The following is a 12,602-nucleotide window of genomic DNA, read 5'->3' as shown; positions in this document are numbered from 1 at the left end:
TAATTATTGTTCAAGCACATTGTTCTGGGCACACTAGCTAGCCAAGACAATGGTTATTTTTTAGTGATTAGAGAAAGCTGATACCAGCCTTGGTGGTGTCGTAGTTAAGCCATTAGAGATAAGGTTGGTCAGTATTGGGTTCACACCCCGGTACAGGCTCCCACCCAGAGCGAGTTTTAACGACTAAATGGGTAGATGTAAGACCACTACACCCTCTTGTCTATCAATAACCACTAACAACTAACCCACTGTCCTGAACAGACAGCCCAGATAGCTTAGGTGTGTGCCCAGGACAGCGTGTTTGAAACTTAATTGGATATGAGCACAAAAATAAGTTGAATGAATGAAGTGAAAAGTGACTAGTGGCTTTACACTTTCCCAGTGAGACATTAAACCTTGCTTTAACTAGGATACGATACTGGGGTGTGAACCCGGTATCTGCCAGCCACTATGCTTCTGAGGCTGATCTGAAATGTTTTCAACATAAATGGTTTTGGCAAAATTTTTAATTTTACTGACCTGAAAATGTCTCCAACAGAGGAACTAAAAATTGTCGACAAACCGTTTAATACTCAGAAAACCTCGAATTATTTTCATATAACATTTACATTTTTTAATGCACATGTATTTTCAATACCATTTTGCCTTTTTGTCAATTCAGTAACATGTGTGTTTGTCAATTATTTATCGATGTGTTATTTGTCAATTATTTGTTAAATTATCATAAAAATAAGATGACTAAATACATATACTGTATTCATTTGTTACTAGAATATTATTGTACCGGTAAACAGAAATACTAAAGACAGTGTGTGTATGCATGTATGTGTGTGTGTGTTTTATTGTTCAAAGATATGTGTGATATGAATGATATTTTATAGCAAGCCATAATGAAATGATGCCATATTGAAACCTTAAGCCTAGCATAATTTGGATATTTTACTGAACGGTCTGTGATATAGTCTTTACTGTTTATTGTTATTGTATATACATATATTATAAATGTGCACACAAGTTTTAATGTTAAGTGTACAAAAAGGGGGAGAACTGGGTGGGAGAGAAATTAGTTTCTTATGTTTCACGTGTATTAATTCAAGAAGGATAACTCTGATTCTTAACCCCCAAACGCATGTGCTCGTCTCACGCCAGTTTTAAAATAATTCTTATGAATATTAAGATTTTGTTAACTCCGAGAGAATGTGCTCATCTCACCTCAGTTACAAAATACTAAAATAAATTGGTTTAATATTTAAATATTAAACCTTATATATATAACCATAATTCACTGAACAACATGAATTGTAATTGTTTTCATGTTAACTTTTATGACACACGTCAATATGTTCATGTGTTATTAAAGGTTAACTTAATAATAACTTTAATACCAGACCAAATTTGTTTTTGCAAAATTGTAATCAAATATCAGGAGATGACTTTACATATATTTTAATTTTCAATAAACACTATTTCAGTTTTATAAAAATTATTGAAAATCCTGCATTAATATTTGTTTTGGCTAAAAGGAAAAAGGAATATGAAGTAGTGATGTATTACGTGCAATTTACTCTGACTGCAAATGTGAAGTGATATACTCAGTTTAAAAAAAAAAATTATATCACATATGAATGACGATGTCATCCTTTTTAAAAAAATAAAGTTTGGAATATTTGGTGACGGTACTTTATAAAATGCTTTGCAGCCCTTGCCTGAAAACAAAAGTAGAAATAAGTATTTTTATTTGTTATTGGTGATACAAAGTATAGAATAAAATAGATATAAACCGTATGGCTCATAGTTAATAATTTTATTATAAAGTTAATCTTAAAACTAACTGATATTGCTACATAGGAAGGCATTACAGTCAAATTTTATTGTTTGGCTGGATTCAGATAGTGAAATTAAGCCCAGTCTGTGATTTGATTGCATATTTATTTATCTACTAGCTGTCTGGGTGATATCGTTTCTAAATGTGTGTATAGTCTGTAATATGTTTAATTTAAGACCGACATTACTGTACTTGTATAAACATATGTACAACATAAAACTGTTATACTTTTATATGGTACAATAAATTCTGATAAATTAACAATATTGTTTGTTGTAAATATATTATGGGTTGTGTTGGGGATTGGTTGGAATTTCCACACTGGTATATATATATTCGGTTTGCATTAACCAATCAACTTTTGATTATACAATTGGTTAAAGTTATATGAACTTGAAGAAGATTTTAGTTATTAGGACTGCACTGTTAGTCGTACACACCAGGTTACATCATACAAAGTGTTCATTTTACCCTGGAAGAGACGGGGGAGGCAACTGCCCCCCTCCCCCAGTACTGGAACAAAGCCTCAAATTCAGACAAAAACAATAGAGATATGCAAAATGAGCTGGGCTGAAACTTTTTATCAGGTATTTCCACCATTCTACTCATAATATTAGATTTAATCCATGTTAGTGATTCATTTGCAACCCTATTTAGCTGTTTGGCAGTGATGTTAATATAATATGAATAAATGTCATTATCCAGATTCGGGCATGTCTGTTTAATTTGGGCAAAAATCAGTCTGCCTCCGTTAAAAAATGGGAGCCCATATGCCTATGATTTTCTTCACATGAAAACAAACCTAAACCCAAGAACACATTTACATCAATTTCATCGTCTTAACTGTTGGAACAATTAAGTGTTATCCAGTAACATTGTACACTACAATGGATTGTGGGTTTTTATATATTAGTCATCACAATGGTAAAGCCCATCTTATTAATTTTTAATTATAATTAATATTAAAACACCACTGATTATGGTTACATAGTTTTATGGTTAGTCAGTGTCAAATTTATACATAGAGGTATTTAATGCAAACAGATATAGGTCAGGTTAAGTATTCAAGAAAAAAATAATACAGTAACTGTTGTTTTCTACAGTTTTAAAACTGTGCATTTAATATTTTCTGTAACAAAAAAATACAACAAAACAATGATTAAAACCTTTCTGTCATGTTAAATTAATTTATTCAAGGGAATATTTTGGGTTTGCAAGCACGTTTCAGGATGCAAGCCCTGTATCTACCAATCAGGGAACATTTTGTTTTCAAAATATTGATTAGTGATATTTCTAGTCGATTGAAAACTGATTAGCAACTATTGTTTAATGTTCTAAAATTATTGTGTAACAATTTCCAATTTCCGAAACTTTCATAGCAAATCGTAACACATTACTGAACAAAATGTTCCCTGCCAATGACTTAACCACTACATATAAATATAAATATACATATACATATACATATACATATACATATACATATACATATACATATATATATATATATATATATATATATATATCTATATATATATATATATATATATATATATATATATATATATATATATATATATATATATATATATGACAAGACAGCACATACCATGTTCTTTGATATACCTGTCATGGTACACTGGCTTGATCGAGAAATAGCCTAATGGGCCCACCGACGGGGATCGATCCTAGATCCGACACTGCATCAAGCGAGCGCTTTACCATTGGGTTATGTCGAAGGCAAATAAGCAAGACATAAAAAAAAATATTATGAAATAAAGATGCGCAGAGATTTCTATTTTTATTCATATAGAAGGTATTTTGTGCTGGGGTGTCGTTGAACATTCATTAATTAATTCGTTCATATTGAGTAGGACAAAAAGAACTACGTACATTTTCTTTCTGCCGTCTCCCCATACCACCCCGTTCCTACGGGTCTGTTTATTTGGAAGAAACAAGAACTAGCTACTGTTATTTTAGATTTCGTTGCATTGATGCATAGTGACCTCGTCAATGACCACTAGAAAATAGGTGAAACATTCAAACAGTTGGCCTATGTTTTGAAGCGCATGAAGACATATGCGTCAGTGTTGTGAGGCACGTTAATGTATTGCACGTTAATGTATTGCACGTGCATCAACCATTTTATTCGTCGAAGCAGAAGTACATTTGCACGTGCATGTTCGACATAAATAACGAGACGTTTGTATTGATTAGGTTAACATTTGTTGACATTATTTTCATAATAGTTATCCGTTAAAAACGTAGTTAATTTTATATGAACATCAAAATGCAGGCCAAGATAAACCCCTAGCCCGTGTACTCTGCCGTTCGAGAGCTTAGTCAGTCCCACGGGGACGCCTTTTTTTTTAATACTATGGCGTTTACCAAAGTTATTTATTTCTGAGCTGATTGTTTTCACAAATGCACACAAAAAATAGTCCTTTTTTTTTAAAATGGGGCGGGACGTAGCCCAGTGGTAAAGCGTTCGATCCCCATCAAGTGAGCTCTTTACCACTGGGCTGTGGACAATCACCAAAGCCACACACACACACACACACAGAGAAACAATATTACATTCACGTTTTCTCATGGTTAAAAAAGTATTTTATCTACTACGAGTCGTATGCCTGCTTGGCATGTGTATCAAAGGCCGTGGTATGTGCTATCCTGACTGGGATGGTGCATAGGCCTATAAAAGATCACTTGCTACTAATGATAAAATGTAGTGGCTTTCGTCTCAAACACTGATAAAATTACCAAATATTTGACATCCAATAGCCAATGATTAATGAATCAATGTGCTCTAGTGGTGTCATTACACAAAACAAACATCTTTTTTTTTGGTGATTGTCGGGCACTTGTCGTATTATTGTATGAGATGGCCCCTGGAAGACGGAATGGCTGAGTGGGCGATCATGTGAGGCAACATCATGATATAGGTCGGCGAACTTAGAATTCTGCTGTCCGGAGTTTGCCGAAGCTGAGCTGATTGTGGGTGCTGTCGGATTTCTTTCTGTAGTGTGTGTATTTGTGATTAATATCTGAATTTTTTTTAATCAAGGAGCTCGAAAATGGTTGATGTAAATGTATTTGACGTCAAACATAGGATTGTTGTGGTATTAGAGCGGGAATCTTTGACTACTTTTTGGCCAAAAAATTACATAGCTTGGTCTCTGACTGTAATGAGAGCATATTTATATCCAAATGTCCGTCTAGCTCTCTCACAGTTAGAGTACTCTAGCTAGTCTCCAGCCAGTGCACCATGACTGGTACATAATTACATAATAAAAAATTTAAAAAAGGAAATATTATATTTAACGTTATTATTAATGTGTTAATATGTTATTAATGTGTGGTGGGTGAAGTAGCTTACGCATGGGGAAAAAATATAAATTGGTTATCGCTTAGTTGGTCCTGCACGACTGCATACGATATATTCCTATTTTCGTCTAGTTTGTGCTAACCATTCCAATCTGGGGAAACATTTCTGGATGATACCCACTGCTGATTGGGGCAGTCTCCGAAGAACCTTTCGAAACTAACCAATCGCACAATGTGCAAAATTTTCCACAGTCCTTGTTTGGCACCCTCTTTCGCCATTGGTCAATTTCTCACTCGTTTTTTTTAACGCACCAACCATGTTGCAGTGTGGTGCACACACGTCCTAGTTGCGCGCAATTCCAATCACTTTTTGAATTGGCTAGCTCACTGTTAAACGTATCTCTCTGCTGAGAAATTTTTATACCCACCCACCCACCACACACCATGTTTACTTAAGTAGTTAGTATAATAGTTTAGTTTAGTTATGGAGTACCATAGTAGTATATCGAGGTATTATGTCAGCGCTACTTTATCGTATTTAGAGGGGATTGTATAATACTTAGGTAATCATTGAGGATCAAATGGTAGCCAGCTACTGTTTTTAAAATACATTTTTTGTTCCTAAATATGCTACAGAGGTTTAGTTTTGATTATTGTTGAGTCCAGTCATGACATTAAACTTGAATGTTGTTAACCAGTACCAACACTACATGAGGAAACCTGGCCCCTCTATGCGAAATGAACAAGTGCTGTACTTTCTTGTGGTGATGCAGGGCAAAGTGTGTTACAGGTTAACAACATTCAAGTTTACTGTCATGACTGGATTCGAGAATAATCAAACTAAAGCTCTGTGGCATCAGATTTAGGATTTAATTTTTTTTTAGACGTAGTAGCTGGCTACCATTTGGTCATCGAAAAAGAAGAAGGAAATGTTTTATTTAATGATGCACTCAACACATTTTATTGTCAGTTATATGGCATCAGACATGGTTAAGGACCATACAGACTTTTTGATGAGCAGCAAATGTTAAATATTGGCAGATAATGTGCACCAGATGAGTTCGTTTTGCTGTCATTGAGGATGGCAGTAATTTTTATCCAGTGGCACAAAAGTACCGTCTGTGATGCTTCCGACCTATGGCAATTTATATCTCAACGACGGCAATTGCTGTTGGTGCTGTCATTAAGTTGAGGCCCTGCCAGACAATAGGCTAAGATTCCTGCTATACTAAAACAATAATCCTATGTTTGATGCTAAATACCTTTACAGTGATAATTTTTGTGTTCGCCGATAACAAATGTTTCACAATGTGACATAGTCGGTGTTCAAAATAAGCACTGGTCCATTTGTCCTAACAAATGAAAATCTGCTTGGACAAGCAAATGCTACCTCAATACATGTAGTTGTAAAGTAGATAAGTAAAATATGTATTTGCTGTTTAATTTTGAGCAGTCGAAGACATTATTCTTGCACTTAAATAAATCTAACTTATTTGGACCACTAAAAATATTGGTGGATAAGTAGATTTGTAGATGTACTTATCTGGTGAACTAGTGAAATATTCTGCTTATTTCTGTCGCTGATAGTAACCATTAAGTAATACACACACACATCCGGTAGACAGTGAAATATTCTGCTTATTTCTATCGCTGATAGTAACCACTTATACACACACATCCGGTGGACTAGTGAAATATTCTGCTTATTTCTATCGCTGATAGTGACCATTAATACACACACATCTGGTGGACTAGTTAAATATTCTGCTTATTTCTACCACTGATAGTGACCATTAATACACACACATCTGGTGGACTAGTGAAATATTCTGCTTATTTCTATCGCTGATAGTGACCATTAATACACACACATCTGATGGACTAGTGAAATATTCTGCTTATTTCTACCACTGATAGTAACCACTAATACACACACATCTGGTGGACTAGTGAAATATTCTGCTTATTTCTACCACTGATAGTAACCACTAATATACACAGCATCTGCATATTTAATGGGAACATTATTGAAAGTGGGTGCTGTCTGGGGGGTTTTGTAGTGTCTAGTCTCTTCCATAGGCGATGGAAGTGGGAGCAATGGACCACTGCCTTCCCCAAATCTGAACAATATGCATCCCAGCAATTGAAATTAAGGTATTTTAATAAATTGTTGAATCTCGTCCCAATTGCAGGCATAGTGGAGGGTGGGGAAATGTCGCCTAGTGGTAAAATGCACACCTGATGCATGGTCGGTCTGTTTGTAGGTTCTTTGGGATATTTCTCATTCCAGCCAGTGCACCACAACTAGTATATAAATGGCTGTGGTATGTGCAGTCCTGTCTGTGAGATGATGCATAAGGTCCTTGCTACTAATGGAAAAATATAGTGGTTTTTCTTTCAGACTTGGTCGAAACTGCAAAATGTTTGACATCCAATAGCCGATGATGATTAATGTGCTCTAGGGTGTCGTTAAACAAAACAAACTTTCTTTCGATGCTTCTGAAAACTACTGCAATGACACAACAATAAATTTCATAATGGTCAGTGTTGTGTACCAGACACTGATCACAGGAAATCCGATTGATTTACTTAGTATGTCACGTAAAGCTTAAATTTATATTTGTAGACTAAATGTAATTGCCCAGTTATCGGAGTGGCAGTTATATGAGGAAAATAGACCTCTCTTATATGTCTCGCCATTTATGTTAATTGCTGAAAAAGTGTACATCATTATTGTTTCTCAGTTCAATTCAATTTGGTGCGGGATGTAGCCCAGTGGTAAGTCGTTCGCTTGATACGCGTACGGTCTGGGATCGATCCCCGTTGGTGGACCTATTGGTCTATTTCTCACTCCAGCCAGTGCACCACAACTGGTGCATCAAAGGCCATGGTATGTGCTATCCTGTCTATGGAATGGTGCATATAAAAGATCCCTTACTGCTAATTGAAAAGAGTGGCTCATGAAGTGGCGACAACAGGTTTTCTCTCTCAGTATCTATGTGGTCCTTAACCATATGTCCGACGCCATATAACCGTCAATAAAATGTGTTGAGTGCATCGTTAAATAAAACATTTCCTTCCTTCTTAGTTCAATTGATTTGTCTTGTTTTAAAAAGAAAATGGATTGAAGTGCACTTTGCATCAATTTTGCAATTTCTATGTACATCAATAAATTGATTTAAGATTAAAAGTTTGTGGATAAAAACTATTTTCTAGATTGGATTGGCACTAGACGTAATTAGTATGTTTTGCTCTTCTGTTTTTCCAGAAAAACAATTTCAAACCTACATGTATACACAAGGGGGTGTTTTATGTGCAGGGGTGTTTTGGTGGCATACCCCCATCCCTGCTCAAGCAAATTTTATTGTTTTCAAATACACCCACTTGTAAACCTCTAGAACAAATATATTTTATTTTACTAACTTTTCTCATAAATAATGGTTGGTATTGTCTTAGTGTTTCTTTGGCAGCTGTTCAAAAAGATCATTTGAAAAGGTTGAACATTCTTTATCAGTTTTTGATAAAAAAAACCCAAAATTGCCTCTGTTTTGATGGGTTAAATTAGCATCACCGCAAGCCCTGGCCAATATATCAACAGTGACAAACAAAATCTGCTATGCTATGCAAATGTTCGGTTGCCACTTAACAAACCCCTGCCTTGTAACCGCAAGCTAATGCAAATAAAGTTACTACTTGAATCGACAACTCTGATTTGGTTTGTCACGAATGGACACTGTTCAGTAATATTAAGGGAAAGGAAGTCGTTGCCTTGCTTTATAATGGACTAATTTCCATTGCAGAATGGATTGCCAAGCCCGAATGTCTGCTGCAATAAAGATCAACTCGCATGCATTCACTTGATACATCTTGATCTCCTGATGGTTCACTTCTTTGGAATTCACTTCTACATTTTTTGTCTTCAACACCATCCTGTACCGTTGGCCAGCTACCGGCATGCTGTTGGTAAGTTTCTTCTCTCTTTTTTTTGTCTCTTTCTTTCCACCTTGCCCCATGCTAATGTTAGTGTTCTATACAGTGATTTTAAACATATTAACCAACATGTGCCTAATTTACAAAGTCTTTGTCTCACAGTTTCTTCTCTTTTTCTCTCTCTCTTTCCACTTTGCCCCACACTAATGTTAGTGTTCTATACAGTGATTTTAAACACATTAACCAACATGGGCCTAATTTACAAAGTCTTTGTCTCACAGTTTCTTCTCTTTTTCTCTCTCTCTTTCCACTTTGCCCCACACTAATGTTAGTGTTCTATACAGTGATTTTAAACATATTAACCAACATGGGCCTAATTTACAAAGTCTTTGTCTCACAGTTTCTTCTCTTTTTCTCTCTCTCTTTCCACTTTGCCCCACACTAATGTTAGTGTTCTATACAGTGATTTTAAACACATTAACCAACATGGGCCTAATTTACAAAGTCTTTGTCTCACAGTTTCTTCTCTTTTTCTCTCTCTCTTTCCACTTTGCCCCACACTAATGTTAGTGTTCTATACAGTGATTTTAAACATATTAACCAACATGGGCCTAATTTACAAAGTCTTTGTCTTACAGTTTCTTCTCTTTTTTTTCTCTCTCTCTCTTTCCACCTTGTCCTATGCTAATGCTAGTGTTTTATACAGTGATGTTAAGCATATCAACCAACATCGACTGAATTTACAAAGTCTTTATGTCTTACTCATGTGTAACTACATACATTTTTAATGCTTAAACACCTGTGTTTAAGAAAAGCAAGCTTTGTAAATTTGGCCCTATATCTTTTTCGACTTTGCAAGATGATTGGAACAGTGCGATTGCAAACAAGCTTCATTCTGTTAAGCCAGTCCTGGGAGAGTGGCAGTCCTCTTACAAAAAGGATGAGGTGGTTTTGTGTCATGCTTGCATTGGCCATACACATTTAACAAATTAATTTGTTTTAAAGAAAGATCTCCAATCCTCCTGAGTGTGAACATTGCTAGTGTACACTGACAGTGTGCCACATTTTGGTGGAGTGTAATCATCCGAAGCCGGTGAGAAAAGGATATATTTGGTAACAGAAATGTGGTAGAATTTTTTTAAATCAACCGAGAATTAATTTGAATGTTTCTAAACATTTTGATTTTTATACAACATTTAAAAATATACTTACCTTGATATTTATATTGTATTATATTTTCCCCACAGCTCTTTACACTATGTTTACATAATTATATTATTTTTTTAATGGAAATAACAATATTCATATACTTACCTTTGTTTGACAACCATTAGCCATTGTGTATTTTTGTACTGTGTTTTTGTTAAACATTCATTCCTTCAATTAATGCTGTATACATTCCAATTCCGATATTTTCCATAGGTCTTGAAAGTACAGACAAAATATGCATATATATCTTGGTGATTTTTAGTAATACTGTACCTTCCAATTGATATTTACCATTTTGAAAGTTTATATAGACAAAATATGCATTATACATCTTGTTAATTTTAGTAATACTGTACCTTCCAATTCAGATATTTCCTATCTTTACACTGTGTTTTACCTGATGTGCGGTCGGTCTATACTATCGATTCCCATCGGTGGGCCCATTGAGCTATTGCTCGCTTTAGTCATGCATCACAACTGGTATCCAGCCAGTGCACCACGACTGGTATATCAAAGACTGTGGTATGTACTACCTTGTCTGTGGAATGGTACTTATAAAAGATCCTTGCTGCTAATCGAAAAGAGTAGCCCACGAATTGTCAACAGCAGGTTTCCTCTCTCAATATCTGTCTGATGATATATAGCCATAAATAAAATGTGTTGAGTGCGTCGTTAAATAAGTTTTTTTACACAACTGGTATATCAAAGGCTGTGATATCTGCTATTCTGTCTGTGGGATGGTTCATATAAAAGATCCCTTGCTGCTAATGGAAAAATGTAGCCGGTTTCCGCTCTAAGATTGTCAAAATTACCAAATGTTTGACATCCAATAACTGATGATTAATTAATCAATGTGCTATGGTGGTATCATTAAACAAAACAAACCTTATCTTTACCCATCTTGAAAGTCTAGGCAAAATATGCATTAAATTATATATCTTGTAAATGTTAGCAATACTGTACCTTCCAATTCAGATATTTCCCATCTTGAAAGTCTAGGCAAAATATGCATTAAATTATATATCTTGTAAATGTTAGCAATACTGTACCTTCCAATTCAGATATTTCCCATCTTGAATGTATAGACATTTATAATGTGCAATTATATATTTCCAAGAAATAATACAGTTCAGAGCTTCAAAGCCATGGCAGTCTTTTAACTCTACCACTATTAACCTCATTTTGAAAGTGGGACCCTGGAAATTGTTGACTCTTTTACAAGCATACATCCACTCCAAAAGTACTAATAATAATAGATTTGGGGTGAGCTAACACTATCGAGGTTAATTTGCCAATTTAGAAATTTGTCTGCCAGAAGGAACTGGAAATCCATGACAATGCCTTAAGGTCAGGAAATTGAATCTTTCAAGCAGTGTCCACCAGACTTATTCCTCTTTGAAGAGCGTTTCCTTTTAAGAAATTGGCTCAGTGTTAAATTCATATGGAGAAATTGGTGCCATGGAAATTGAAAGTGCTTTGGATTGACAAATTACTTGGAATACAAAGGTTTTGTGGCGAGCCTGACATCCTGAAGTATTCTCAAAATGTCCTGTTGCTAATTCATAAATAAACATAATATAACCAATTACTGTAACAGTTTCTCATGGAGTAATGTTGTGCATACATTTTAGACACAGTGTTTTACTGCAGTTGTTGAATAAAATAGGGCACTATGTTGTTCTACCGCGATTGTTGGACAGAATAGAGTACTTTGTTTTTCTGTTAAGTTTTAATATCTTTAAGCATTCTAATTTATACACATACAAGGATAACTTTAAAGTTAATATCAATAATGCATCTGGACAATAAAATGCAATTAATTAATTTTGTACATGGACCATAAATGCAACCTGCCAAAATCATACAGTTCACTTAGTTGAGCCTTAGAAATATTAAATGTTTTGGGCACTTGAATTAGTAAACATACAAGTATGGCATCAAATTAATATCAATATAACACTTGGACAGTAAGATATAATTAATACATTTTATGTATGCACTTCAAACTTGACATGGAAATACTCTTCTCGTACTACGGGTTAAGAGTTTGTGGTAAAATGCATGTAATGTGTATCGCTTCACTAAGTATAAGCATCTGATTGTGAAAATGGGCCATATTGAGATTGATCACATCCATAAAATGTATTGAAATGGATGTAGATTGATTAAATAGCTGGCCAAAAGGAATGGAACATCTACAGCCCTCAATTTCTCACGGCTTGTGGAGACGACTGCCCTCTAACATTTTAATGACAACAATTGGTTACTTTCCTCTTGCTACTATTGATTTTGTTTTGCGTCTAGTTGTCAACAG

At 34.9% G+C, this 12,602-nt stretch overlaps 1 long non-coding RNA gene across 2 annotated transcripts in view; it reads left to right on the top strand.

Moving 5' to 3' along the window:
* Nucleotides 1-3,926: 3,926 nt before the first annotated feature.
* Nucleotides 3,927-12,602, top strand: part of LOC121384447 — a 220,808-nt gene continuing 212,132 nt past the window's right edge. For both annotated transcript variants that reach the window (XR_005959389.1, XR_005959388.1), the window contains exons 1-2: nucleotides 3,927-4,042; nucleotides 8,950-9,112. This is a non-coding gene — a long non-coding RNA (uncharacterized LOC121384447). The remainder of the gene's footprint in view (nucleotides 4,043-8,949; nucleotides 9,113-12,602) is intronic.

The sequence above is a fragment of the Gigantopelta aegis genome, chromosome 10, assembly GCF_016097555.1.
Source record: "Gigantopelta aegis isolate Gae_Host chromosome 10, Gae_host_genome, whole genome shotgun sequence".
NCBI lineage: Eukaryota > Metazoa > Mollusca > Gastropoda > Neomphalida > Peltospiridae > Gigantopelta > Gigantopelta aegis.
Note: the sequence above shows the minus strand (reverse complement) of the source record. Positions and strands in the feature narration are given on the sequence as shown.